Source organism: Sapajus apella, unplaced genomic scaffold (genome assembly GCF_009761245.1).
Source record: "Sapajus apella isolate SASKATOON/1434 unplaced genomic scaffold, GSC_monkey_1.0 scaffold6, whole genome shotgun sequence".
NCBI lineage: Eukaryota > Metazoa > Chordata > Mammalia > Primates > Cebidae > Sapajus > Sapajus apella.
This window is the reverse complement of record NW_022436946.1, coordinates 24,289,026-24,316,566: the sequence shown is the minus strand read 5'-3', so window position 1 is coordinate 24,316,566 and position 27,541 is coordinate 24,289,026. Positions and strand designations below refer to the sequence as shown.

The window sequence follows — 27,541 nt, the reverse complement described above, 5'->3', positions numbered from 1 at the left end:
AAAAAAAAAAAAAAAAAAAAAAAAAAAAAAAAAAAAAAAAAAGTAATTAAAAAGTATAGTGATAGGGAAGACAGAAATAAAAGTGTTTTTCCTTTTATATAACATGATTGTTTAGGTAAAAATTTTGAAAGAATTGACCAAAAAAACCCTCCTACAACTAATAAGCAATTGTAGCAAGGTTGCAGGATACAAGGTTAATGTACAAAAGGCAATTGCTTTTCTATATATCAGCAATAAACAAGTGAAATTTGACATTAAAAACACAACACCATTTACTTTAGCATCCCCCACAAATGAAATACTTAGATATAAATGCCACAAAACGTGAACATGATTTATATGAGAACTACAAAACTCTGATGAAAGAAATAAAAAAAGGACTAAATAAATGAAGAGATAGGTCGTCTATGTTCACAGATAGGAAGACTCAATATTGTCAAGACATCAGTAATCCCCAATTTGATCTATAGATTCAATGCAATCTCGGTTAAATCTCAGCAAGCTATTTTGTGAACACTAACAAAGTTATATGGAGAGGCAAAAGACACAATATTGAAGAAGAAGAACAAAGTTGGAAGAATGACAATATCTAACTTCAAAGACTGAATATAAAGCTACAGTTACCAAGACTGCATGGAATTGGCAAAAGAAAAGACAAAGAGATCAACAAACAGGATAGAAAGCCCACATATAAACTCATATAAACAGGGTCACCTGATCTTTGACAAAGAAGCAGACAATACAGTGGAGCAAAGATAGTCCTTTCAACAAATGGTGCTGGAACAACTGGAAATTCATATGCCAAAAAATGAATCTACATACAGACCTTATACTCTATACAAATGCTAACTTAAATCACAAACATAAATGAAAAATGCAAAACCATAAAACTCTTAAAAGATAAGAGAAAATCTAGATGCCTTGGTATGACAATGACTTTACAGACACAACACCAAAGGCATAATGCATGAAAAAAGAATTGATAAGCTGGACTTCATTAAAATGAAAATTTTCTACTCTGCAAAAGACACTGTCAGGAGAATGAGAAGACAAGCCACAGGCTGGGAGAAAATATTTGCAAAAGACACATCTAATAAAGGATTGTTCTTCAAACTATACAAACAATGCATAAAACTCAGCAATAAGAAACAACTTGATTGAGAAATAAGCCAAAGACCTTAATAGACACCTACTTCCCCAAAGAAGATATATAGATGGCAAATAAGCATACACAAAGTCCGGACTAGCTGCATAAGCTTCAGTATCCAGTGTAAAATATAAATATGAAGTTACTTGTTCAAAACTTACTAAGAATTTTAAAACAAATTTCATTTGCCACAACAGAATTAAACTGGGTGTGAGGTCCTTTGAAGCACGGCGCCCTGTGAAACTGCACCGGTGATACATCCATGAAGCTCCACATTATATGTCATCAGGTAAATGCAAATTTAAACAGATACCCCTACACTCCAGTTAGAATGACCAAACTCTAGAACACTGACCACACCAAATGCTGGCAAGGATGTGGAGCAATAGGAACTCTCATTCATTGGTGCTAAGAATGCAAAATGATACAGCCACGTTGGAAGAGTTTGGCAGTTTCTTACAGGATTAAATATACTCTTATTATACAAACCAGCAATTGTGTTTCTTGGTATATACCCAAAAGAATTGAAACTTAGACCCACAAAAAAACCTACAAACAGTGATTTGTAACAGCTTCATTTGAAATTACCAAAACATGAAAATAAACAAGATGTCCTTCAGTACTTCAGTAGGTGCATGGGAAAATAAAATGTCAGTCATCCAGTCACTGAAATATTACTCAGTGAAAAAAATGAGCTATCAAGCCATGAAAAAACATGGAAGAAACTTAAATGCTTATTACTAAGTGAAAGAAGCCAATCTGAAAGGTTGTATATTGCATGATTTCAATTATATGACATTCTGGAAAAGGCAAAACTAAATAGATAGTAAAAATACTTTTTTGGGGGTCAAGGGTTATAGGTAGGAAAGGAATTAATAGGTAGGTGGAACACAGAATTTTTAGGGCAGTGAAACTATTTTATATCATCTTATAATGGTGGGCACATCTTACGATAAATTTCTCCAAACCCATAGAATACACAACACCAAGAGTGAACTCTAATGTAAACTATGGATTTGGGGTGATTATGTTGTGTTAATGTAGGTTCATCAATGGTGACTAATGTGTCACTCTGGTGGGGGATGTTAGCAATGGGAGAAGCTATGCATGTGTAGGGGATAAGAGTAAATAGGAAATATCTACACCCTCCTCTCAATTTTGTTGTGAATCTAAAACTGCTCTATAAAAATTTAGTCTAAAAATGTTCGGTGAAGTATGTATGTTAAAAAGTTAAATGTGGTCATTAAACAAATGAAAATAAAATCAGTAAATTCCAGACCAACAAAAGAAATATAAGAAAATCAACATAAACAAAAAATTATCTATCCCTTTTTCTCAGTCCCATTCAGTCTTTGTGCAATATTTGATGCTATCAATCACCCTCCCTTTCCAATTATGCTTCCCTCTTAGCCTCCAAGATTCCTCATTCTTCTGTGCAGAAGGTGGTGGTTTTGTATTTTGTTGTGGTCACCTGTGCACCAATTTCATCTCTCCTTCTGAAATGGTAAGTTTCTTAAGGGAGGACTTGTGCTGTTTGTATCCATATCTGACATACTACCCTGCAAAGTATGCCTGGCACACAGTAGGCACTCAATTGAACTGAACTTTCCTAAGTATTTTGACAGCCCGTCATGAGCCCAGTGGCCTCAGTCGAAGTGTAGTAACAATTAGGCACAGAGCCAGTCCTGGCTACACAATATTATCTTCTACACATTCATATACATAGACAAACAAGCAACCACATGGTACGATCAATTTTTGCAAGATTAGTTGAAGAAAGGATTTCCTCAGTCAGTTTCAGTCTCAAGGACACTTGAATCTTTAAATGCTGCCAATTTGAAATAGCTTTGAATGTACTAACACATGCATGCATAGCCTTCTTTACTCTTCACCCACTGACACCCTTAAATAAAAGTCAGCTCAATTACTTTATAATGTAGACCAAAGGAACATCCAGATTCTTCAATTCCACTGGTATGTCATGTGTCCTCCTTTATTTTAAAGAAAGAAATCACAAATGGCATATTGGAAGTCTTTTTTCTTTCTTTCTTTTTTTGGTACTATATTTTTTTTTCATTGTTATATTTCCTGAAACAGGGCTTGGATTTTCCCTGTAAACGTGCAATGGTGGTTTCCTGCACCCATCAACCCATCATCTACATTAAGTATTTATCCTAATGCTATCCCTCCCCTAGCCCTCCACTCCCCGACAGGCCCCAGTGTGTGATGTTCCCCTCCCTGTGTCCATGTGTTGTCATTGTTCAGCTCCCACTTATGAGTGAGAACATGCGGTGTTTGGTTTTCTGTTCTTGTGTTAGTTTGCTGAGAATGATGGTTTCCAGCTTCATCCAGGTCTAGGCAAAGGACATGAACTCATCCCTTTTTATGGCTGCATAGTATTCCATGGTGCATATCTGCCACTTTTCTTTATCTAGTCTATCACTGATGGGCATTTAGGGGTGGTTCCAAGTCTTTGCTATTGTGAATAGTGCTACAGTAAACATACTGTAGCCTTTAAATAAAAATTGCCACCTTTCACTCAATTTTCCGACATGCCTCCAAAAGTTTACAAAACATATTATCCAAAAGTTCTGAAGAAAGTTAGGAAGAGTTTCATATGGATAATTGAGACTGAACAACTAAATCCACTGAGGATTAATGCAGATAGACTTTTGTGGCTTTAAGAGTTAAAACAACTGGACCCTCACCAATTTACATCTGTCGCCACTTTATGTAGGAGAAACTGAGAGAGCCTAACCAACCTCAGTGTTGGGAAGAGCTGGCCTGGAATGCATGCCCATAGTTCACCAAGCCGCACCACACGCAGCTTTTGACTCTTCGCCCCATTAGTTAACTCTGCCCAGATTTCCCAAAGAAAGGCAAGCTTGCATTCTTCCCCACTGCCCTGGTGCCCCCAGAATCACAAAGAAAATTGCAGGGCAGTTGCTGTGAGGTCTGGGACTCCCACCAGCACTGAAGCGGTTAACTTTTAGGAAGACCTAGAGAAAGAAAAACAGACTCAGAACCGCCTTGCGCTGGGAGGAGGGTCAGAAAATGAGGCTGTTGCTGTTGTTTTGATTGTGTGCACTCTAATCAGGGAGAGTAAGAACAATAATGCATGTAATGCTGATTTTGGAACGTGTCCACGCAGCTTTTCCCAGGCTAGACAGCCTTGGGAACCACTGATAGAGTGGCACACCAGGGGCACAGCCTCAATCACCAAGCACAGGGCAGGGCAGCCTTTTCTGTGGATAAAATATGTGAGGGATGACAAGAATCTTCCCAGCATGGGAAGTGGCAGTAACAAAAAAATATATATACAATGGAGTGAAACTGAAGGCCTTGCTTCTCGCAGCCCAGCCATGGGGACATGATATTTGAAAGATAGGATATTTCTCCTCTCATTCACCCCCATTTTCCTTTTTTGTTTGTTTGTTTCCCTTTTTGCATTCGACTTGCCCTCCCTTTCTTCCCCACTCCCATCCCCCAAACTCCCTCTGCCACACTTTGAAGCCCAGATGAAAGCCTTGTGTTGTGGCTGCTGGCACCAAGCAAGCACAGAAGTGTGCTTTAGTTTAAGATGCTGTACTTTTTGCTCAAGGAAAAGGGGGAAAAATCAGCTTGAAACAATACATTGCATTTTGCTGGAGAGCATGCTTGTATGTATCTAGGACTCAAACATGGTCCTAATTTTTTCAGAGCTTTTGTCTCCAAGGATAAGGCAATAGCTAAAATGCGGCATCCTTTTTCAAAGCAAATGCATATAACTGCGAGGGTTTTGTAGTGGTTATTGCTTAATAAAATAAAACAAGAGACAAAAATCAGGCACATGAGCTTTTTGGTGTTGACACAACAGCAGATCGTAACTATTTCAAGTGCTGTTGAAACAGCTCCCTTATTTTCAAATAGCACAATCCAGCTATGCTGCACTAAATGATTTTGAAGGAATGACTTCTGTACATTTACTTAGTTATTTGCTTACCAAAATTTAGCAAATAAAAATTTAGGACACTCAGTTAAATGAATTTCAACTAAACTGATACAATTTTAGTATATCTCTTGCAATGTTTAGGATAAACTTATACGAAAAATTTGTTGTTTGTTATCTGAAATTCATATTTATCTGGGCATTGTGTATTTTACGACAGTCAACTCAGCCTTTTAAAAGAATTTACATTTAAACATTTTTAAGAGCCTAATGTTATAACATGAATTTATTTGAGACTCATACAATTTGAACATAGGGATAATCAACACATCGTCCTCATGACAATAGAGACTGCCTGTAATAACATCCTTTTCTTGTCCCTGTCAACTCATCCCCTAAACATACATAAATTATATAACCACTCACATTAAACACACACACACACACACACACACACACACACACACACCCCACAGAGTGGTTTTTGATGGATTGTTTGTATTTTTTTCCTTCAAAGGAAGGATTGGCTAGTAGATCACTATTGAAAATCAACGCATACCACGGAAAGTGCACATAGCTCCCAGTTGGCCATTACTTGAAACTACAGCTGCTTTGTCAAATAGCAATAGCTCACGAACTCTGATGCATGATAATTTTGGTTTAAACTTGTAACCACTTTATCTACTTAATGTTCTGAAACCTGGCTTTGTTTTTTTTTAATTTACTTACAGCCATGTAATCAACCCAAAGGAACCACTGGGGAAGCTCAGCTGATTTGGTTCTGGATGCTTTCTCTGTAAACCTCTGGCCTTCACTCTTGTTTGTGTGAACCTGTGTTCACTTGAACTTGGACCAAGATGAAGGCCTGATACTTTCATCTCTCATAACTGCTATTTTCTGAATATGACCTGTGAGATTTGTGAGTTTCCAATTCATGTGGACTGAAAAGAGAGCTAAAAGAAAGTCTGAGCATGTGAGGAGGACAGTGCTGGAGGAGAAGATTTAGAGTTGTTTTGAAATCTCAATGTATGTGAAATTCAGGTGGTGCCTAGGTAAGTGGTAAAGTTGCATTTAACCTGTATCTGGAAGATGAGTGGGTGTCATCAGAGAGTCATATCATTTTGGACTTTCTTCTACCACTACTAAATTTTTGATTAAGCAAAAGATTTCTTTGTTGGAAAAGCAGTTCCTATTAATCAGTTTGTCAGTGTAAGCTCACTTCTCCTTCCTCGTAAATCAATACCATAAGAGCAACAATTAGAAAATTTATTTTACTTCAGTATACTTTTGAGGAAAACTAACACGGTTTCAACTTGAGTATAAACATGAACCTAGATAGTCTTATATGAACATAGTGTTACATGATCCTTTATCATTCAATTTCCTAAACATAGTCAAGATGACACCTGAAGTGAGTTCAGAAATCTACTTTATTTATAAATAAAGAAAAGAAGAAATTTAGTTATTTACCTTTTTGCCCACTATTCACACACTGACCTATAATCATTTCCATCTCCATTCCTCTGCTTATACAGAAAGACAACATGTTTAACTAATGAATTCATTGCCTGTTTCCCTGTCGAGGTGGAATGCTGGACTGAGAATCTGGAGGATTGGTTCTAGTTTCAGCTCTGATGCTAATGACAGTATACACGTGTACAAGTCTATCTTCCTTCTTAATCAAAAGACTGAGAAATAATAAGACAACTTATTTCCTATCAGTTTCCTCATTTGAAAAATGAAACACCAGCTGCTCAAAAATTCCTTTTTATTCTGAAATTCTGCTTCTGTATCTGCTTCCATCAGTAAAACCTATTTTCTCTTCCAAGTAACAGAAAGCAATGCTTGTGCCAACTGATTGCACTTAAATATTTTTGATGGTAATAGTTTATTTTTAAAACATTTACTCTGAAACCAAACATACATCTAAACAGAAGCAAAAAGAAGCACCGGTAAAGAGTTGAAATTATCAATGATTTGGTCTATAAACCCTCTACTTTGGGAAATTAGAATTTGTGAATATTAAATTTGGGTCACTGGATCTTCAAATAAGAATAATGCATGGATAGAAATGATTATCTAGTCATTCAGATGGTCTGCCCATTTATAGATATCACAAATTCAAAGATTTTAGCTGCACTGGAGTACAAACACCCAAAGAAAACATATACTTTTTTAAGAGTGTTAATGGCACTAGCACTGCTTTCATTGCTATAATCAAATATAAAAGAACTTGGATCGATTATAGGATTGATGTAGCATATGGAAAACGCTGTTTAAAAAAAAATGCAAAACTTGGAGGCTAGGAACCAGGAACCAATCAAGGGAAAATCTGAAAAATGAAACAAACATCTAGTCTGCTGATCAGAACCAGGACCCAAGGATTATTGTGGAGAAATCATTGAAATCATCAATTGGGTCTAAGGAGAGTGAAAATGACAACCTGGATAAAGGGATACAGGGAGAAACTGCACAACAAAAGTACCATGAGGGAGCTGTTAGAGCCCTGGACTCCTTCTTCAGAACTATGAGCCTCTGAGGTCAGCTTTCTTTTCTTTGCAGCTCTGTGGCCAGTGGAATCTACCATCTTCCTGTTCCCATTTCCCAGACTCAGACTTCAGTATCTGGAGACAGAGTGATGCCAAAAGAGGGAATTTGTTGCCTTCTTGGTTCCCATAGATGTTCGCTTTTTCTGACATATTTTTTTCAAGTCCTTTTGTAATGAGATGGATTAAAATAGCACTGCATGCCAAGTTATAATGCATGACTTTGCTGCTACCAAAATGTATTAGTATTAAAGCCTTAACCTACCTGTATATTTTAACCAAATACTTATTTTGAGATTGGGAGGTGATTTATGTAGCACATGTGGTTTTTTTTTAATGTTGGTTTTATTATTTTGTTCATCATCTTAATAATTAATTGCATCTTCTAATATGTAAATACAGATCAAGAGCCTATCTATAATAATCTCTCCAATACAAAGTTTTCTACATTCAAAGGTAGAACTACTTTTCACATCTCCTTTAATTGGGCTGAATTATTATTCAAATTGACTTCCTGTTGCTAACCAATTGTCTTTAACTATATTAAAAGTGTACTCAATGTTTTCCCTAAAATGGCTATAATAATCCCAAATGGAGCCACACTTCCCCCTGATTTCCATGTTCAATTTAGCACTCTGTTTCATATCTTTGAAAGGAAGTGAAAATAGGATCCCTAATAGCTTCTCAGGCCCCACATTAGATGGATAGGAGAAAGCGAAAGAGAGCTGGACTCCCAGGGGTTTATGATAGAAGAAACTCATAGCCCTTCTCCTAAAGCATCTACGAAGACGCTGACCTTGGGACATTAACCCCCAACTCAGATGAAAAACTTGCCTTTTTCTCTGAGAAACTGAAAGCCATTGGCTTCATTCTGACTCTAGCATGTACATTCTAGTTGCTTTATCCCATCCTCCTTGTTTAATCTTGCTGGCAAGAATTGGAAGGATGTGAAGATCCTTGGAACACAGAGCTCTGTCACTGGCCTCTTCCCCACTGTGGGAGGCATGTAGGTGTCATGTCTAGTTCGCCTCCTTCTCAGACCACATTCCCAGGAGAACAAGGATTTGTTCACTTATTAACACATGTTCAACAAATACATGAGTGGGGTCTGGGGAAAAGGACTTAGGAACTTGACTGCTTCACGCTCATCAATTAATTGAGAAAAGTCCCCCAACATTGTCTTTCTTATGTACTCATTGTTTATAAACTTCTGTTATAATCTAATAACACAATATTAATCTGTTTCATTTTTAACATGTTAGAAAAATTGATAAATTTTGTGTAGTGTCAATTTCTATCTAATTTGACCTTGCCAGCACCCGCAAGCAATGATGTCTACATTCTAACAGCTTTGTCTATTCCAGAGTTCTGAAATATCCTTCAGAGAAATGTTATCCTCAGCTTTAGAAAGTTGCCCTCTTTGCTTGTGTCTGAATGGAGGATGACTGTAAGTCGTCTAAATGTCTGTTTTTCAATACCTATACGTGATATGATATTTGCTTGTGAAATTTTAAAACTAGCAAAACATATATTTTTTTAAAAGAACCCTCGTCAATCCAGAAAACAGAAGATCCAAAGTAATAAACTTTGGAAGTTCACATATGTAAGCAATCAAATATTTGCTCTCTTTACCAAATAGAAAAATGGGTGGTAATATATGCTGAAATACTTGATTCTTCAACGGGATGACCTTAAAGCCTTTAGTTTGTATTTCATATCTTTTAGACCTGGAAATGAATATGGTTACACTATCTTCTCATGTGACCCACTAACTTTTTTCAAAATGTGTTAATGCTAATGATGGTGGTACTTCCACCATTTATTTTTTTTTTTAATTCTAGCACAAAGCTTTAACAGGTTAAAAAAATATTGTTGCCACTACTGATAACAAGAAAAAGCTCTGATACTGAATGGCTGTGTAATCTTGGGTGGTAATTTTGATTTTCTCATCTGTAAAATGTGTGAATTAAGACCTATCTTACAATATTTTTATCAAAATTAAAGATCGCATGTGAAGTGTCTGGGACTTCACATGAGCTCTCCATAAATTTCTGTGAAATGGTGGTGACTAAAGGAGATTGTTACAAGATTTTGGTAGCTTAATTTATTGTCCAAATAACAGAGAAAAAAAAACTTAGAGTTCCATCTGTAAATCAGTCATGAAAATAAGAAAACTTCAACAAAATAGTTTCATTTTATTAAGTGGGTAGAGCACTCAATCTAGAAGTTCCTCCAGGAAGTTATGCTATTCAGGTAGGGTGAAACAGTTAGGATCTCAGAATGAGACAAAATAAAATAGATTTAAAATTGCAACCAGAATGATCCCTGGTTGTGAGACATCAGAGTGGGGGAATTGAGGCATCTCTTTGGGTGGCTCGGGGAAATAAATTTCTGGGCTGGCTAGCTGACAGCCCACCAGGAGAGTGAGGAAGAACTGGGCAATCTATCAAGGTCTCAATGGCCCACTGGAAATTGGCCATTATTGAGCTAAAAATGAAATTAAGCTCAAATTAAAAGAACTAGTACTATGTGCCACAATTCTGCATGTGGTATCATTTTATCCAACAGAAAAATCTTTTCGCACAATTTACAGGAGATGCTGCTACTAAACTTCCATGTGGTTGAGTAAAGTCAGTACCTGCAGAACCACTATGACCAGTTTAACATATTATTCTTACTCACTTTCATGTGACATTCATTCCAAAGGACATTATGCTTTGTAAGATATTTCACAGTAGGGTTGCCAATTGGAATGAACCTCTTAAAATTATTTTCAAAAGCCATGATTCTTCCCTTTGACAATATACAGACACATTGTGCATTTGAGTAAACAGACACTAGCTCCTTTAAAGTTGCGTATTTTTTACTTAAAATCACCTACAAAGATAGCTTACTGGAAATATGAAACTGCTGCTCTAAACAAATTGCTAATAATTTAGAAATAAATGCTTTCCAGTTTAGCTACTTGGGGAAAACTACTGAATTTTCATTCTCTAAAATAACTGTAAAAATTACTTCTATTGCAAATTGTGTCACATATGTTATCCATATAGAACTCTTTAAATAGGATTAGGTTAATCCAGAGCCTTAACGTTAATAACGTTTGACTCTGAGCAGCATGGTATCCAAATGTGTGAGAAAGACATGTGGACTGGTCCCCATCACCATGAAATGCTTAAGAAGTATCCATCAAGTACTTGAATCTCAGCTGGATGCCTTAGATTTACATATTATAATGTCTCCTGTTCTCAAGGAACTCCTTTGTTCTGAGGAATTTATAAGCTGGCAAAGAGACATTATCAAAATTCAAAAGTATATTTTATGTATTATGTATATAATACATTATATGCTAGGGGTGTGTGTACATGTGCGTGGGAAAACTGAATACCAAATAAAGGAACAACCCAATTTTTTAAATGAGCAAATAGATTGAAACAGACACTTCACCAAAGATTTGCAAATAGCAAAGAAGCACATGAAAGATGCTCAACATCAGTAGTCATCAGGGAAATACAAATGAAAACCACAATGAAATACTACTACACACTTATTAGAAGGGTTAAAATTAGAAAGATTGACCATGCCAAGTATTGGTGAGAATGTAGAGGATCTGGAACTCTCACATATGTGTACTGGTGGGAATGTAAGATGATACAACTGCTTTAGAAAACAGCAGACTCTTGAATAACTCATGAGAAATAATTTGGTAGGAGTATTAAAGGCACATGTTTATACAGGTTGTGCACTGCAAACTTCTGGGGGAAACACAACCTAGTCTGTGTGCATGGTCTGTCCCTGATTATGTGCAGAGCATAATCTGGGAGGCCTTGTGTGGCAGATGTCACTAAGAAAGTTGGTTTTGAAGTGAGGAATAGTTACAGCAAGAGTTGGTGGGGAAAGGCAAGGACGATACATTTGAAAGCTGAAAAAAGAAGGCTGTTCTTGAGCTGTAAAATATCAGTTTTGGGGAGGGATAACATGGAGAGAAATACCAGATATAGGTGATGGGGGGATGGAGGCAGCAAACCACATTGCCATGTATGTACCTATGCAACAATCCCGCTTGATCTGCACTTGTACCCCAGAATCTAAAGTACAATAAAAAATATTTTTTAAAAAGATATCAGTTTTGCCACAATTGCTATACAAAAGTTACTATTAACAGTAACTGCAAAAACTGCAATAACTTTTGCACCAACCTAATAGAAATGAAAAAGAGGATGTGTGTAATTCAGTGGATAGGCCCCGGTGGCATATGCCTCCAAAGCTGGCAATATGAAAAGGAAAAACTTACTCAACAATACAAACCAACATTGGGGTTTGAAATGGAGGAAAATGAGTTAAAATAAGTGAAATTGCTACAATGGACACTTTTTCTATTAAGCAATATTGACCATTGACCTTCAGAAAACACCAAGAGCCATGTAAGAAAATGGCAAAAATTTTGTAGGGTTAGGGAGAGAGCTGGTGTACATGGGAAGATACTGTTTCAGGTTTCTTAAGGAGAACTCAGGAAGGGAAGAGGACTAGGAGAAACTAAGATTCATTGAGCATTTGTCTGTTATAATTTACATACATTTTCTATGGTGGGAAAGGCAAGAATTAATAACTTCACTAAATGCACCCAACTCAGTGTTAAACTCTTTGTAGGTAGTCTAAGTGAATCTCCTTGACAGCAAAATGACATAACTACTAGTTCACATTTTATAGATGAGGATATTGAAGACTAAAGACTTAAGGAACTTGTCATTAACATATATCACGGAAGAGGAAGAGTTGAGACTTTAAGTCAGGTCTTAGTTGCTCTGTCACTCACCCAAAACAGACCAAGGGTATAAAACTTCATTCTACAAAAGCAGCAAATAATAAACGATTACAAAACTTTGACTTAGCAATCAATGTCATCAGTTGATTAAAAGAGAAAAGGAGCAAGAGAGAGAGCAGAAAGAGTGAAAAAGATGAACATTGGTTAGCAGTCTCCACTTTACACCTCTTGTCTCATCCTGCCGTTCTCCAAGGTCATTCCAAGAGACCAGTGTAAATTATCACCCGTTTAATCTGTCCTCTAAAAAGATTTGTAGTCCTTTCTGAATCAGAAAGCAGCTCATTTTCCTTTTTAAGCTTCAAATTGCACTTTTGAAATGAAGTTTGATTTTTCTAGAAATTCTGAAAATTTTGCATGGATAGGAAAGAGTGATTTGAAATTTTGCTTTACAAAAAATCTGTACATTTACAATGGTTCTTGACCCGGGTCTCACATCAGAATCACCTGACACACCAATGAGCAGGACCCCCCTTCAGATGAATGAAATCTGAATCTGTGTAGGACAGGAATAGGTCCCAGCATATTCTTTTAACCAGCTCCTCCGTTGGGTTTCTAATGTGCAGCTAAGTTTGAGTACAAAATCTGGAACAAAAGTTATAGTTTACAGTTATTTTATTTAACTAGTATCCTGCAAATCATATGACACTGAAAAGCCATCTGACGATCTCATCTTTGTCTTTGAAAATTTGGAACTGCCTAAATTCTTCTGCGCCTGTCTTATTCAAGCGGAGACTAACTTCTTGCAGTTCTTGCACACAGCCTAAAGAAATGACAGGGAGCTCTGGATCCCAATTCAAATTCACCGTGTGGGTGTAGCTAACACCAGACCCAGGAAAGACGTGGGAGTGGGGAGGCTGTGCCAAGAGAGGCGGGGCAATGATTTCTCAGCTGTTTGGTTTTTACACTAGTGCCTTTGGCAAAAGCTCAGGAAGGAAAAACACATATGTGTAATTTCTGCAGCAACGTAATATCCAGAATTTTTCAAGCTTCCAAAGCTAAGTCAAAGGACTGGAAAGCCTTCCACTTACAGTTTATCAGGAAAGGGAAAATATATAAATCAGGAAAGATTTAACATTATTTAACTGTAAAAATGATCCGAGGCCTTGCTTTCTTCTTTTTTTCTATTCCCAAGCACCTACATTGTAGGTGGTTTATGAGCGATGTCTGGGTGTGATGGGAATAGGTAACAATCAAATGATTCCAGTTTAAGTTCAGGATCAGGCACTGGCAACTGTGTGACCAGAGGCAAGGTATTAACCACAATGGCCCAGGGAATGGGAAGAGGTAACACAAGTCCTACCTATCTCTGGATGCCAAATCAAAGAAGAGATAACATACATGAAAGCATTATATATGAAAGCTCTGTGTATGTAAATTTTTTTCATTGTTTTTTCATTTGCATTACATGAGTTTTAGCACCCTGCTTCTAGACAGGAATGAGGCTAAACCTCTTGCTAACCTCAGACTAATTGGAACCAACCTTCCACAGCTTCCCGTCAGCCTCCTTCCATGTGCTGTAAAGCCTCAGACTTGCTTTCTCAGCCACCAGCCCAGTGGAATGGCTAAAATAAAACATAGTCAACTTTATCTTCCACTTGAAACATCGGATTAATTCAGCATTCACAAATATTGGGAAACACCATGTTCTTAATGATGTGGGCCTCTGACCCTGTATTTATCAGCATCATAATTTTTTTTTTAAAGAAACTCTGCTTCTCTTTTGCATTCTGCAGGCAGATACAGGTGACCTTCAGCAGCCCTGCAGAATCCTTCATTATCACTGTATATTGCTAAGCCTTTGAGTAGCAGATTTGTAGCAACTAAAGAAAACTTGCAGAATCAAGACAGTAAGAGAGAAATTATACTTTGATTGAATTAATCAAAAGTTAAATGATCCTGACCAAAGCAGACTATCTTCTGCACTCTCCCATGTGATAGCTACCTGTGGTTACTGAGCAAAAAAAAATATATATATATATATATATATGGCTAGTCCAAATTGAGATGTGCTGTACATCTAATTTCCAAGAGCTATTCCTAAAAACAAAGAACATAAAATATCTAAATAATCTTATACTGATTACATGTCGAAGTGGCAGTATTTTGAATTATTAGATTAAATAAAATATATAATTAAAAGTACTTTTACCTTTTTAAAATCTTTTTAGTTTTTTTAATGTGTGCAATTTAACTGGAAAATTTAGAATCACATATGCGACTTGTATTGCATTTTTGTTGTTCAGGGATGATTTAGATCTTTGTTTTGCCCTGAGGAAAACTGTTGATAGTTTTCTGGTTGCCTCCACGATGCTCATGTGGTTAGAGCTCCAAACATAAGGGACACAACCACAAGCAGCACCACTAACTAAGAAAGTGCACATTAAATTGTCACTGGCTCTCGCTCTCTCTCTTTCTGTCTCTCTCTCTCTCTCTATATATATATATATATATGTATACTTTGTCTATATATATATACTGATTATACATATAATCAGTAGATAACATACAAAGCAGGTAACTTAAATGCAAATGTCTTACATTAGTTTCCCTAGAAACTTTCTCTCTCTCTCTCTCTCTCTATATATATATATATATAATCAGCAGATAATATGTATATATAATCAGTAGATAATATATATCAGTAGATAATATATATTATCAGTAGATTATATATAATCAGTAGATTATATATATATTATCAGTTGATTATATATATTATCAGTAGATTATATATTATCAGTAGATTATATGTATGTATTATCAGTAGATTTTATATATATTATTAGTAGATTTTATATATATAATCAGTAAATTTTATATATATATTATCAGTAGATCATATATATAATCAGTACATAATATATATAATAGTACATAATATATATAATCAGTAGATAATGTATATATTATCAGTAGATATATATATCATCTAGTAGATATATATAGTCAGTAGATAATATATATAATCAGTAGATAATATATATATAATCAGTAGATTATATATATACACATTATCAGTAGAGATATATATTATCAGTAGATATATATATATTATCAGTAGATATATATATATATAATCAGTAGATAATATATAAAGCAGGTAACTTGAATGGAAATGTCTTACATTATTTTCCCCAGAAACAGATCCTGAGACAGAGATTCAGTTGTATGTGATTCAGCATGGGAACATTCTCAGGAAACTCTTTTGTAAGAAAGGGAGTGAAGCAGGGTGGAGAAGGGGATGAAGCCAAACAAGGATTGGCCTAATTGTTGAGGAAAGTGAGTTTTGAAATTTAAATCTCACTGCAAAATTGTCCCACCTTGAGGCCAGGAAGCAGGCAGCACTTGAACAGCTGAAGATACAGCAATAAACCAAACAGACAAATATTTCTATTCCCATAGGGCTTACATTCTCTTGGGGTAGACAAGATAAACAAATATATAATATGTAAAGAAATAACACATGTTATGAAGAAACAAGCAAGAGAAGCTAGAGATTAGATGGGGAGGAAGCACAGTTTTGGTTAAAATGACCAGGAAAGACCTCTCTGAATAAGTGATGGATTTATAAATAGAGACAAGAATGAAGTAAGGAATTGAACCATGTGAGCATCTGGAGAGAAAGCATTTCTATGGAACAGCAGAGGCAAAGATTCTGATCTGAAGCACATTTATCTAACCAGGGAAGGACAGTGAAATCTGTGGGGCAGGAATGTGGGCAAAGGCAAGGAGCTAGCAGGGAGTCTGATCGTGGAGGCCTACAGGTTATTGTAAGAACTTGGGGTTTTATTGTGAAGACTGTCTTATAGGTCCCACCTCCCTGGCGTAGTGATTAGAGTAGAGCTGGCCTCAACCCTAACTGTAGCAATCATAGCCACCCAACATCATTGGCTGCATTCGAACCAGTGGTGAGCACCTAACTGGGCTGTGCCAGAGTCCTCCCCTGAAATGTTTCCCATTAGAGCTAAGAGAAGGGAAGAGTTCTTCTTGTGTGGCAACACTGTAAACACATGAGCTGTCATCTTTTGCAGAATAGGTCCAAATGATGAAGAGATGCAAAATGAGTGGTAGAGAAAGACAGTTTCATCTGTGAAGAAAAACTTGATTCCAGTCTCTCAGCCAGCTCGGTTCACCCATGCCCTCTCTTCAGTTTTGCCAAATATACCAATATTTAGTCTGAATTAATTAGATCTGGGTTCCAAGACTTAGAAGTCAGGATTCTTTTAATTCATAGTGCTCCTCCAAACATAAACCTTGTCCTCACTTGCTTATAACATCCATTTATATCATGTATTTTTTTTCTTATTACTGTCATCAAGCAACCTCCCAATCACTCCTTTTCATTCCTGGAAATCTGGCATCTCCTTCAAAGTAGATTTCTCTATGCCAACCCCGACATCATCATAAATGTGTCCTTGTGACAGTTCCCCGACCCTAGTCTCACGCTTCATTGGATTCTTCACTTCAAAGTACCTCTCTCCCTACCTTACTTGAATTAACTATTAGTGTGGCCAGACTCTGCAACATATTATTCCCCAGTTTTCCATGTCAGAAATCTTAAACTCCAGCACTTCAAACTCAACCTTATCTTTCCAAAAGGATATATAAGTCCGGATCTGCTGCTACCACACAGAAGCACCTGTTTCCAAATTAAAGCAACTCAGAGGTAAGTGGAGGCTGAAGATTCCCGAAGACACTGTTTGATGGCTAACCATGTAGGCCAACACATATGCTTTTTTTTCTTAATCCTTGGTTGGTTTTTTTGTTGCTTGCAACTGTAAGAGTCACTGCAAATGATTAATTCAAGGCCAGTTGCCTCTTATTTCTCTGAGCAATTATTACATACATGTTTTACTCCACATCAATGTACACTGACTATTCTCCATTTTCCTCTAACTTTTTAATATTTCAAGTATGTTCATATTTCTAATTGATGACAATCACACTGGCTATCACTTCTTGAGAAAATTAAAGCATATACACTCACACATACATATGCATCCATCCTAAAATTTTATCATCTTCTTCTCCTTTGGTTTCAGAGAACAGGTTCTTTCTCCTATCTGCCAAAACTTGACCTAATGCTGACCGAGTCCTCTGCCTTGTTCCTACCATTTTTTTCCCTGGGAAATTCCAGCTCAACCCTAACTCTTCAGATGTTCCATTCTCTAAGCAGGCTCACTTTCTTCAGCCTAAAAGCATGCTCATATCACTACCACCCAGAAAGGTTCTCTCCCTTTATGCTGTGCCCTCCCCCAGATCACCTCCATCTCTAAAAGTATGGACTTGGTCTGTAAACCTTCACAACTGGGCTTACCCACCTCTCACCTATAAGTACCCAGCTATAAGCTGGTGACTGACAAGTTGTTATCCAGCCTGATGTCTCCCCGCAGCTTCAAAATCGTAAGTCAAATATCTCCTTACATCTCCATTTACATGTAGGAGTCAACATGTCTATAATTGAGCTAATCATCTTTCTTTCTTTCCAAACCTGCTTGTATTAGGCCGTTCTTGCATTGCTATAAAGAAACCTCTGAGACTGGATAATTCATTTAAAAAAGAGGCTCAATTAGCTCTGGGTTCAGCAGGCTATACATGAAGCATAATGCTATAATCTGATCAGCTTCTGGGGAAGCCTCAGGAAACTTACAATCATGGCAGAAGGTGAACTAGGAGCAGGCACTGTCACATGGCCAGAGCAGGAGCAAGAGAGACAGCCAGGGAGGAGATGCCACACACTTTAAAAAACCAGATCTTGTGAGACATGAGGATGGCATCAAGGGGATGGTGCTAAACCATACATGAGAGATCCACCCCCATGATCCAATCACCTCCACCAGGCCCCACCTCCAACATACGGAATTACGATTTGACATGAGTTTTGAGCGGGGACACAGATAAAAACCATATCACTGCTCTTTATCCTACATTCCTAACCTAACTTGCTATCACTGCTATCCACTTACTCACCTAAGTTCATCTGTCATCGTCCAGACCTGCTAACTTACTTTTTAAATATTTCTCAGATCTGTGCCTGCTTGCCCACCTTAGCATGTGGACTACTGCAGTATACAGCTAAATCAGCCAGCCCTGGGATCCATCCTCCACTGCTGCAGCAACTGCCTATCCAAAATGCAAACATGACCATGCCTTCCTGTCAGCAATTTGTCAATATTTTAAAAATCTAACTGAAACTCAACAAATGTTTCTAGCATTTTGAGTTTTATAACTAATAGAGACGTGAATCATTCTCAAACAAAATAGAAATATTTTTCTTAGGGCCAGTGTGAATGGCCCATGGCATCTTTATATTCTATCAGAATACCATCAATGGTTGACTTTGTCTAGCTTTTATCCATCAAAAGCTGACTGGTTTTCTTTTTGTTCCTTTCAAATTTTAATTATTTGTTCATTTCTCTATAAAGTTTAATAAAAATTCATTTAGAAACGGAGGAATGGGTTGTCACAGCAACAGAACCCATGTGAATATAGGGTGCAATATTTAGATCAATATGAAATATTTGAGGAGTATGGAAAGAGGGTCCAGTATGCTTGGTCTTAGCCAAACACAGATTTCCATGAAAACTCCCAAAATGCTTCAAAGGTTTCCATAAAAAAGATTGAAAAGGCTCTGCAGACTTCAAAGCACTGTTTAAAATGTTTTGATGAGTTACGTGTAAATGAACATGCAGATTAAATTTCCATCTAAGTCCACATGCTCTTAAAACATTGAGGGGAAAGGGCTTTGCCAAACATGCTCTGGGTTTTTTTGAACTCAAAGCAGTTTGCAATATTCAACAAACCAAAATGTGGCAGGGCTCACTCATCCCTTCGCCCATCTCCTTACTAATTCAAAGCATAATCACTAACCAGCAAATGTGAAGAAGAAAGGGAAATGTATGCAGAAGTTTAAACTAAATGGAGCCTGATATTCCTGCTCATTTAAAGGAGGGGATGACTGTCTTAGAGCTATGGAAATTAGGTTTTTTTTCCTGCATTTTATTTAGTTTAATCAACAAATATATTTTTGAGCATCTACTGTATGCCAAGCATCAGAAAGGAGTCTAAGCAATATGAACTTTCTCTTAACTTTCCTAGGACATAGAAAAAAGACATTTTGCAAGCTTAAATACAGGAGCACTATCTGGCAAACCGTGTCAATGAGTGCTGTTGACGTCCCTAAATGTAGCACTATCTGACTCAGAAATCCAACTTACCAGCAAACAGACTGGTGACAAAACTAAAAGCAGCTGAATTTTAGCTTTTTCAGATTTAAAAACAAGTTGCCAGCTCCCTTCCATTGTCCATGCTGGTCAAAATTCCCTGTTACCCAAGGTCTTAGTCCCAAAGCCGTATGAGAGTCTACCTGAGTCATACTTGCCTGCTACTAATTAACACTTTAAAAGTGTCTGAGGCTGTTCGTATGTTCCTAAGGAGAAATCAAATGTGATCATCTCACTGTCCCCTCAAGGCAGACACAAAAAAGGGAGGAAGACAGTTGAGTGACTATGCTTAAAATCTTCAAAAGAGAAAGAGAAAAGATTACAGGATACAGAAGGCATTCCAAGAGCGAGGACCTCACATTCTATTTCTTTTTCATGCTTTCCTAAAATGCCTAATTCAAAAACCACTCTCCATTAAGTCACGAAACCTCTTAACACAAAAATCAAGCTCAAAGGAGGGAAGGACAGGGATTGCAGGGGAGATGGAGGGTAAGAGAGTGAGGGCGGGCCCAGAGGGAGCATTCCCTGGTGACAAACTACAACCTTTTTATCTTCTGCTTCTGGTTTATACTGTTAGTCATTTTTGGAGAGGTGAAAAATGAGGACATTCACCACTTGAGTGATGATACACATTTAACTCCAAATCTCTAACATATTCCCTGGACAGATTGAAAACAAACATGGCAAGAGAATAAATGAAAAGGAAAGGGTCTGTACTCCAAAAGTAAAAGATATGTGGGTCGTTGCTATCAGTTCTTTCTTCAGGAACGGTCGCACGGTGATTGAGTTACATAAGATATTGTGGGAATGAATTGTTATGCTGGGAGCAGCCTCGTGTTAGAGAAACGCTCTTCCCTAGATCAAGGATCACAAAACTAAACCAGAAGAAAAATGCACACGCAAAAAAATCTCTTCTGGAATGTGGAAGATTTTTTATTTCCATTTTGAGTGGTGCTGCATCTTTGCCACATATTCCGAGGTCATACACTGAATTCTCCATTTTTGACCGGCTACTAAGTTTCACAGAACAAAGAATCACCAAATCAGATTTTCCCAGTACATAAATTACATTCCGGGAATAAATCAGGCACCTCTGTAGCAGCACTGACTTTTTTAGGCCATCAGGACAACTATTACTGAATTACTGCTTCCATGGAATAAGTAGACTCTTGTCTTGATCTGAGAGAGTGAATTCCGTTTCTTAAAGGGCCAAATCTAGTATTTTTTGAGTAAACTGAAAGACTGGGGGTTTAACAGCAGGCAGGTCACATGCCAGAGGGACACATGTGGGATTACCATAGGTGCACAGGCATCAAGGGAGGACAGTCTGGTGGCCACAGGGTGCAATAAAGACCTGTAGCAGAGGGTCAGTGGCTTCACTGACAAGTATACCTGAAAGGCCAAAATCCTGTATTTTTTCTCATGCTCATTTACTTCTGAAAACTCAGTGGTCTTGAGTGGAACGAGGGGGAGATGACCAAGCAGGCAGGCACCAAAAAAGGTTCAGCCTCCATGTGGCAAAGACTACGACCTGGGCTAAATAGTGTAGGGAGACTACAGGGCTGCAGGCCAAGGGGTTAGGAGCTGTCTCTTTCCCTATCTATGCCTCACCTTGATCACAGGAATGCCGTGTGGTTAATTTGCTGGCCGAATAAAGATGGTTAAACACATTACATGCGCTTGGCTAGATGTTAAACGAATCAAGAAATAACTATTGTGTAAGTATACGTTTAATTACTTGTGAAGTATCTAGAGAAAACTTTCAATTTCACTAACACTTGTAAACCAATGAACATCTTCAAAAACCATAAAAATAAAAAAGAATATAAGAAGCAATAGGATACATTAAAGGATCAAATTACATTTTTAGATAAGAGTTACATATTTTAAATGCCTAATATTGTCTAGAAATTATTTTAGGCATTTTATATTTTAAAAATCCGATTTGTTCCTGACATGAAAATACATATTCCAGAATAGTAAAACTTGACAATATCTGAAGAACATTTAGCTTAATCTCTTCATTTTTGTCAGTTGGTTTCCTATCATGCTGTAATTGTAAATATTTAACTTGAAGAATATTTTTAAAAAGAGACATTCATAGTTCCACAACTTAACTACCTCATTGGAAAATTCCATAAAGTGAGATTTAAAAGCACACCTCCCAACTCCACCAGTGAGAAGCAGTTTGAAGACTTTCCTTTTGACTTTTTTCTGTGTTTATCAAGTTATTTCTACATTGAGAGAGAAACAGAGAGAGAGGAAGGGAATGAGGAATAAAGAGAAAGACTTAAAAATCATATTCTATCTTCTGATTCAGATGGTGCTTTTTCTTTTTCTGTTTGTTTGTTTTTTGTCTTGCTCTGTTGCCCAGGTTGGAGTGCAGTGGCGTAGTCTTGGCTCACTGCAACTTTCACCTCCCGGGTTTAAGCAATTCTCCCGCCTCAGCCTCACGAGTAGCTGGGACTACAGGTGCATACCACCATGCCCAGCTAATTTTTGTACTTTTAGTAGAAACAAGGTTTCACCATGTTGGCTGGGCTAGTCTCAAACTCCTGACCTTGTGATCCACCCGCTGTGGCCTTCCAAAGTGCTGGGATTACAGGCATGAGTCACTGTGCCCAGCCTAGATGATGCTTTTTCAATTTATAATAAACTGTTGACATTATTCAAGAAAAGCAAATATAGAGACTTTTTATTCTTTTTCATGGTTGTATAATACATTATTGTATTATGAACCATAATCTATCCAATTTTTTCTCTACTGATAGACAGTTAAGTTCTTTTCCATAATTTTCCCATCACAACCTAAACTAAAATGAATAATCTTACATACATACATATGTAAATTATATATATACACACACACACACATATATATATACACACACACATATATATCAATTTTTCTGGTCTCTGGTTTAAACTTGTAAAGGAAGATTCTAGATCAAAGCCTTCTCATTTTGCATACAAAGGAACTGATGCCCTCAACATGAGTCTACAGAGATTAGCTTGATGTAAATCAGAAGGCTCAGTGACCCCCAGCATGGGGAAAGAAAAGTGAATAGAGAAACTGTCAAGTGAGGAATCAGAAGTCGAAGGCTCAAGTTTCACTATGAAAGTTAGGAACCTGCTTAGGGTGCTGTGTATTACTATTAAACGCTCACTACACAGAAGGGACTCTGAACGGGGTGAGGAGACTAATCAGAGGCCCCAAATCTAGTGGAAGATCAGCCGCCATGAAAGCAGGGAGCTTAGGCCTGGTGCTTAATTACAACCTGCTGTGGTTTGAATGTGTGTGTCCCTACAATGTATATGTTGAAGCCTAATTACCAAGGTGATGGTATACTCGAAGGTGGGAATTTGGACAGGTGATTAGCTCACGAGGACTCTGCCCTTGTGCGTGGGATTAACACTTTTACAAAAGAGGCTTCAGGGAGCTGCCTTGCCTTTTTGTCCTTTTTGCCGTGTGAGGACACAGTGTTGGTCCCCTCCTGAGGGCACAGGAACAAGGCACCATCTTGGAAGCAGACAGCAGCCTCACCCGACACGAAATCTGCCAGCTCTTTCACCTTGGACTTTCTAACTTCCAGAACTGTGAGAAATAGATTTCTATCAGTTATCAATCACCTAGTTTAAGGTATTTTGGTACAGCAGCCCACATGGACTAAGACACAGTGCTTGAAGATAAAGGAGTGGGGCAGGACTGGAATTCAGACAAGAAACAGGAAGAAGAGAACATAACCACACGACGGCCATGCCTCACAGCAGCTGGTGAAGGCCACAGGCAAGAACACGCTCCGAGGGCCTTCCTGTTATTGCCTATTCTGTGACCCCTCTCCTCTGTCCCCAAGCTTCAATGAAAGCTGCCGCACAGCAAACCCTTGTAGGAGCAGTAACTTGGGGGAATAAAGCCAATAAAGCAAGAGAGGAATTGTCCCAAGTTTTAGGAGTGGCAAAGGCAGCAGAGGCCCAGGGTCAAGCGGGCAGATGAAGGCAAGAGCGGAAGCAAGCTGGGGCCTGCAGTGACCAGGAACAGAAAAGACCCAGACCATCGTATCCACAGGAGCTAGAGGAAGACGACCTGGAAGAGGGAGGAGTTCACGCTCTTATTTTACATAAATAGGGGCCGTCTATGAGCTGCCACATGGATCACCAATGGATAGTCCTATTATTTTAATTTTTTTTCATTTCAGCAAATATATCAGAAACACATTCACCTCAAAACCCAATAGCAGTGCGAAGAGGAATTTTTTTTGTCATTCCTCGCCACACAGATCTTAAACTTTAATTACTAATCTCTATGCTGGCTGCAAAAATTTGCTTCTAGTACTTCCCAATTCCGCCTGCCCCTCACCCATGCTCAGTCTGCCACACATCCTGCCTCCCACTGGCCCCAAGCCACAACTAGACTGCTGTCATTGCTGACCTCCAGTCTGGCCAAATGCTCCTAGCAGCAGCATATACCTACTTGGCACAGAGGAGAAAACAAGGACTTACGTTCTCCCTCTGCCGGATCTCTCTTTTCTTTTTCTCCTCTCCTTCTCTCTCTCTTCCTTTCTCTCTGCACTTCCTTGCATATTATAAGTAACAAGTCAAAACAGATTTCTCTCTACATCCTCTAACAGCTCCCTAGGCACATGTTACTCAGGAAAATATCAGCCATCAGACTCCGAGGTCGTGAAAAGACAGAGAAATAAACTGTGGTGAATTCTCCAGGGAAGATCATGTCCGAAACTGATTCTTGCAGTTAATCCGTCCATATGTCCTTGATGACAATGTCACAATAAGTAATCACATTATTTCTGTTCAGCGAAAGTACCCTGTAGCGTATTAACTCTACCTCCAGCTCACACCTCGAAAAAGTTTAATTTTCTTTCTTTTTTTAAAATAATTCTTTTATTTTTAATTTTTGTGGGTTCATAGTAGGTATATATGAGTTATGTGAGATATTTTGATACAGGCATACAATGTGTAATAATCACATCAGGGTAAATGGGGTGTCCATCACCTCAAGCATTTATCCTTTGTGTTACAAACAACCCAACTGTAATTTTTTAGTTATTTTTAAAATGTATAATTAAATTACTTTTGGCTAGCGTCACACAGTTTTGCTAATAAATACTAGGTCTGACTTATTCTTTATACTTTTTGTACCCCTTAAAACGTCATACTACTATGCTAGCAAACACTGCCTGGCACTGGGTCTTATTCATCCTTTCTATTTTTTGTGCCACTTTAAAAAGTTTGGTTTTCTGACACAATTATCTTTATTAGAATTAGAACTTAGAAGGAAAAGCTCACTTGCTTGTTTTTCAGCATTTGGAATGCAGTTTCAGTGTGCAGTAGTGCACACCTGCTTTTCTGAGATCACGGCACACTATAGACCATGGTATCTGGACTGCTTACTGCAATCCGTGTGTTGTTTGGCAATGATGTGCTGCTAGGAAAATCAAAACATTTGTGAAGTAAGAGGGCTTCCAAGAAGCAGTAGGACACCCTAGAGAGTGGACAGATTTTCTCCTCTTCGGTGTCAGTTTCCTTGTCAAATGGAAGACTCGTATCCACCTCTGGCAACGTACACAACATGAGTAGTAAAATACCTGCCATGTTGCATGTTCAGGGCGTCAGTTCATTGCTTCAGCCTGTGAGGCTTTGGGTTTTGTGCCTCCTGAAAGCTTACCACATCCACATTCTAATTCTTCCTTCTTACCAGGATCAATTATATTATGACTCTTCAGTAAATATTCATGATATTACAGATAAGAGCTGTGCTTTCAAGTAAGGAATAAGAGAGGGAAAGAGGCAGAACTGACACTTACGGGGTGTCTTCTGTGCATCAGCATATTGCTGAGAACTTTATACATTGTCTTCATTCAAGTTCTTGGAAACAGATTTTGAGATGGAGAATTGCACGCAGAAGTTTGATGGGGAAATATTCTCAGAGAGACACCCACGAGAAAGTAAGCAGGCTAGGATCATGCAAAGAGTGATGCTGACCTGAAATGAAGTAACAGTAGAGGTCTCAGCTTGCCATCTGGACCTTTTGGGCAGAAATGCCCTTCAGAGTTACCCCAGATTGAGGCAAGGGGTTGGATCTGGCATGTCCACATAAACCAGTCATTGACCAGAGACTACCTCTGGGAGGGAATGTCACATTGGATAGGGCATTCCATGCTGCCAAGGGCAGCTCCTGCCAGGGCACAGCTGTGAGCCCTCAGCAGGCATCACCATTGAGGGACTGTACCAGGAGATTGCAGTGGGGGAGAGAATCTCGTTACATAAACCCTGAAAAGGGGATCTAGGCAGAGCACCACAGTATCCACCACAGTTTATCCCCTGCACCTAGATCCACTTGCTTCTTACCATAAATTTTCCCCATCTAGTAACCGCTTCTCCACATTCTAACTGATCTTGTTTCCCAGGGACTTTTCAGAAAGAATAGGAAATGAACTAAAATACTGCTGCTGCAGCTGACCTCAAAGTCATAACTGACAGTCGTCATTCCTCCTCCATATTCCATTCTACATTCCCCTCACTCTCCGCGAGACCCTCTACTGGTTTGGGCAACTCCTGGTATGGTGATGCAAACCCTTATCCCTGGTCACCTTGCATTTCATAGGCCATGGCTGTTATAATTATTTACTTTGGGTATGTGAGCAATAATTACGTTCTGTCCTGTGCTCTTTGTGCAGCAGTAGCCCTAGTTCCTCCTGATGATCAAGATGAATTCCCCCTGCCAGGACTCCTTTCCTGTTGTCTTCTTGGCACAGGGAACCTGAAGGGACCAGATAGCAGCCATACTTTCAAGTTCATGGTGCTTCTACCATTCCCTGGTGAAAGCATTCTTCTCTGGAAGCCAGAATGAATAGGGCCTAAGCTGATGGTGTATACCACATTTTGGAGAATGGTGCCCCATCCTTAGGGGACGTCTGACTTATACATTAAAATCCATCATGACACTCCATCCGGCCAGCAGTTTCCCGTGGGGTGAGACCAAGTTCCCGAGTCATGGACCCAATGCCACACAGCCTTTGCTGTTAAATGGGTGCATCAGTCAGAGGCAATGCTGTGCAGCATCCCACACTGATGAATCAAACCTTCTGTAAGGCCTGAGATAATGGTGCTGGGAAGAGGCTCTGGGGGCAGGAAAGACAAATTCACACCCAGAATATGTGTACACAACAGTAAAGATGAATTGCTGTCTTTTCGAGTGTGCAAGAGCTCCAAAGTAATCAACTTTCCATCAGGTGTCCGGTGTTTCCCCCTCCAGACATAGTGTCATTAGAGGCTCTGCTTGTTGCTGGAAGGTTGGGTATTTGGTAGCAGCAGTAGCTAGATCAGTCTCAGTTAGTAGGAGAGGAATTCCAAACTGTTAGGGCAATCATAGCCCTATCCCTGTTACCATGACTACTCTACTCATGTTCCCATTGTTCCTCTACTGTCAAAGACTGATCAGCGGGTCTCTGATGTCAACTAATGAGTGGTTCTGTTTACTTGGCTGTTTATTGCCTCTCCCATGGTGAATACACACAGGTAGGCTTTAATACAAAGATCTTAAAACTTTATGCCCATTCTCAGCTGGGAGCGGTGGCTCATGCCTATAATCCCAGCACTTTGGGAGGCCGAGGCGGGTGGATCATGAGGTCAACAGATCATCCTGGTCAACATGGCAAAACCCCGTCTCTACTAAAAATACAAAATTTAGCTGGGCATGGTGGTGCGCGCCTATAGCCCCAGCTACTCGGGAGGCTGAGGTAGGAGAATTGCTTGAACCCAGGAGGCGGAGGTTGTGGTGAGCCGAGATCGCGCCATTGCACTCCAGCCTGGGTATCAAGAGCAAAACTCCGTCTCAAAAAAAAAAAAAAAAAA

The 27,541-nt window shown here is 38.5% G+C and overlaps 2 long non-coding RNA genes across 2 annotated transcripts in view; one reads left to right on the top strand and one right to left on the bottom strand.

The window, feature by feature from the left end:
• The window catches only part of LOC116549038, a 39,814-nt gene extending 25,788 nt beyond the window's left edge, over positions 1 to 14,026 (bottom strand). The window contains exon 1 of the long non-coding RNA XR_004267680.1: positions 13,927 to 14,026. This is a non-coding gene — a long non-coding RNA (uncharacterized LOC116549038). The remainder of the gene's footprint in view (positions 1 to 13,926) is intronic.
• A 9,446-nt stretch (positions 14,027 to 23,472) lies between these two features.
• LOC116549037 overlaps positions 23,473 to 27,541 on the top strand; it is an 18,299-nt gene continuing 14,230 nt past the window's right edge. The window contains exon 1 of the long non-coding RNA XR_004267679.1: positions 23,473 to 23,483. This is a non-coding gene — a long non-coding RNA (uncharacterized LOC116549037). The remainder of the gene's footprint in view (positions 23,484 to 27,541) is intronic.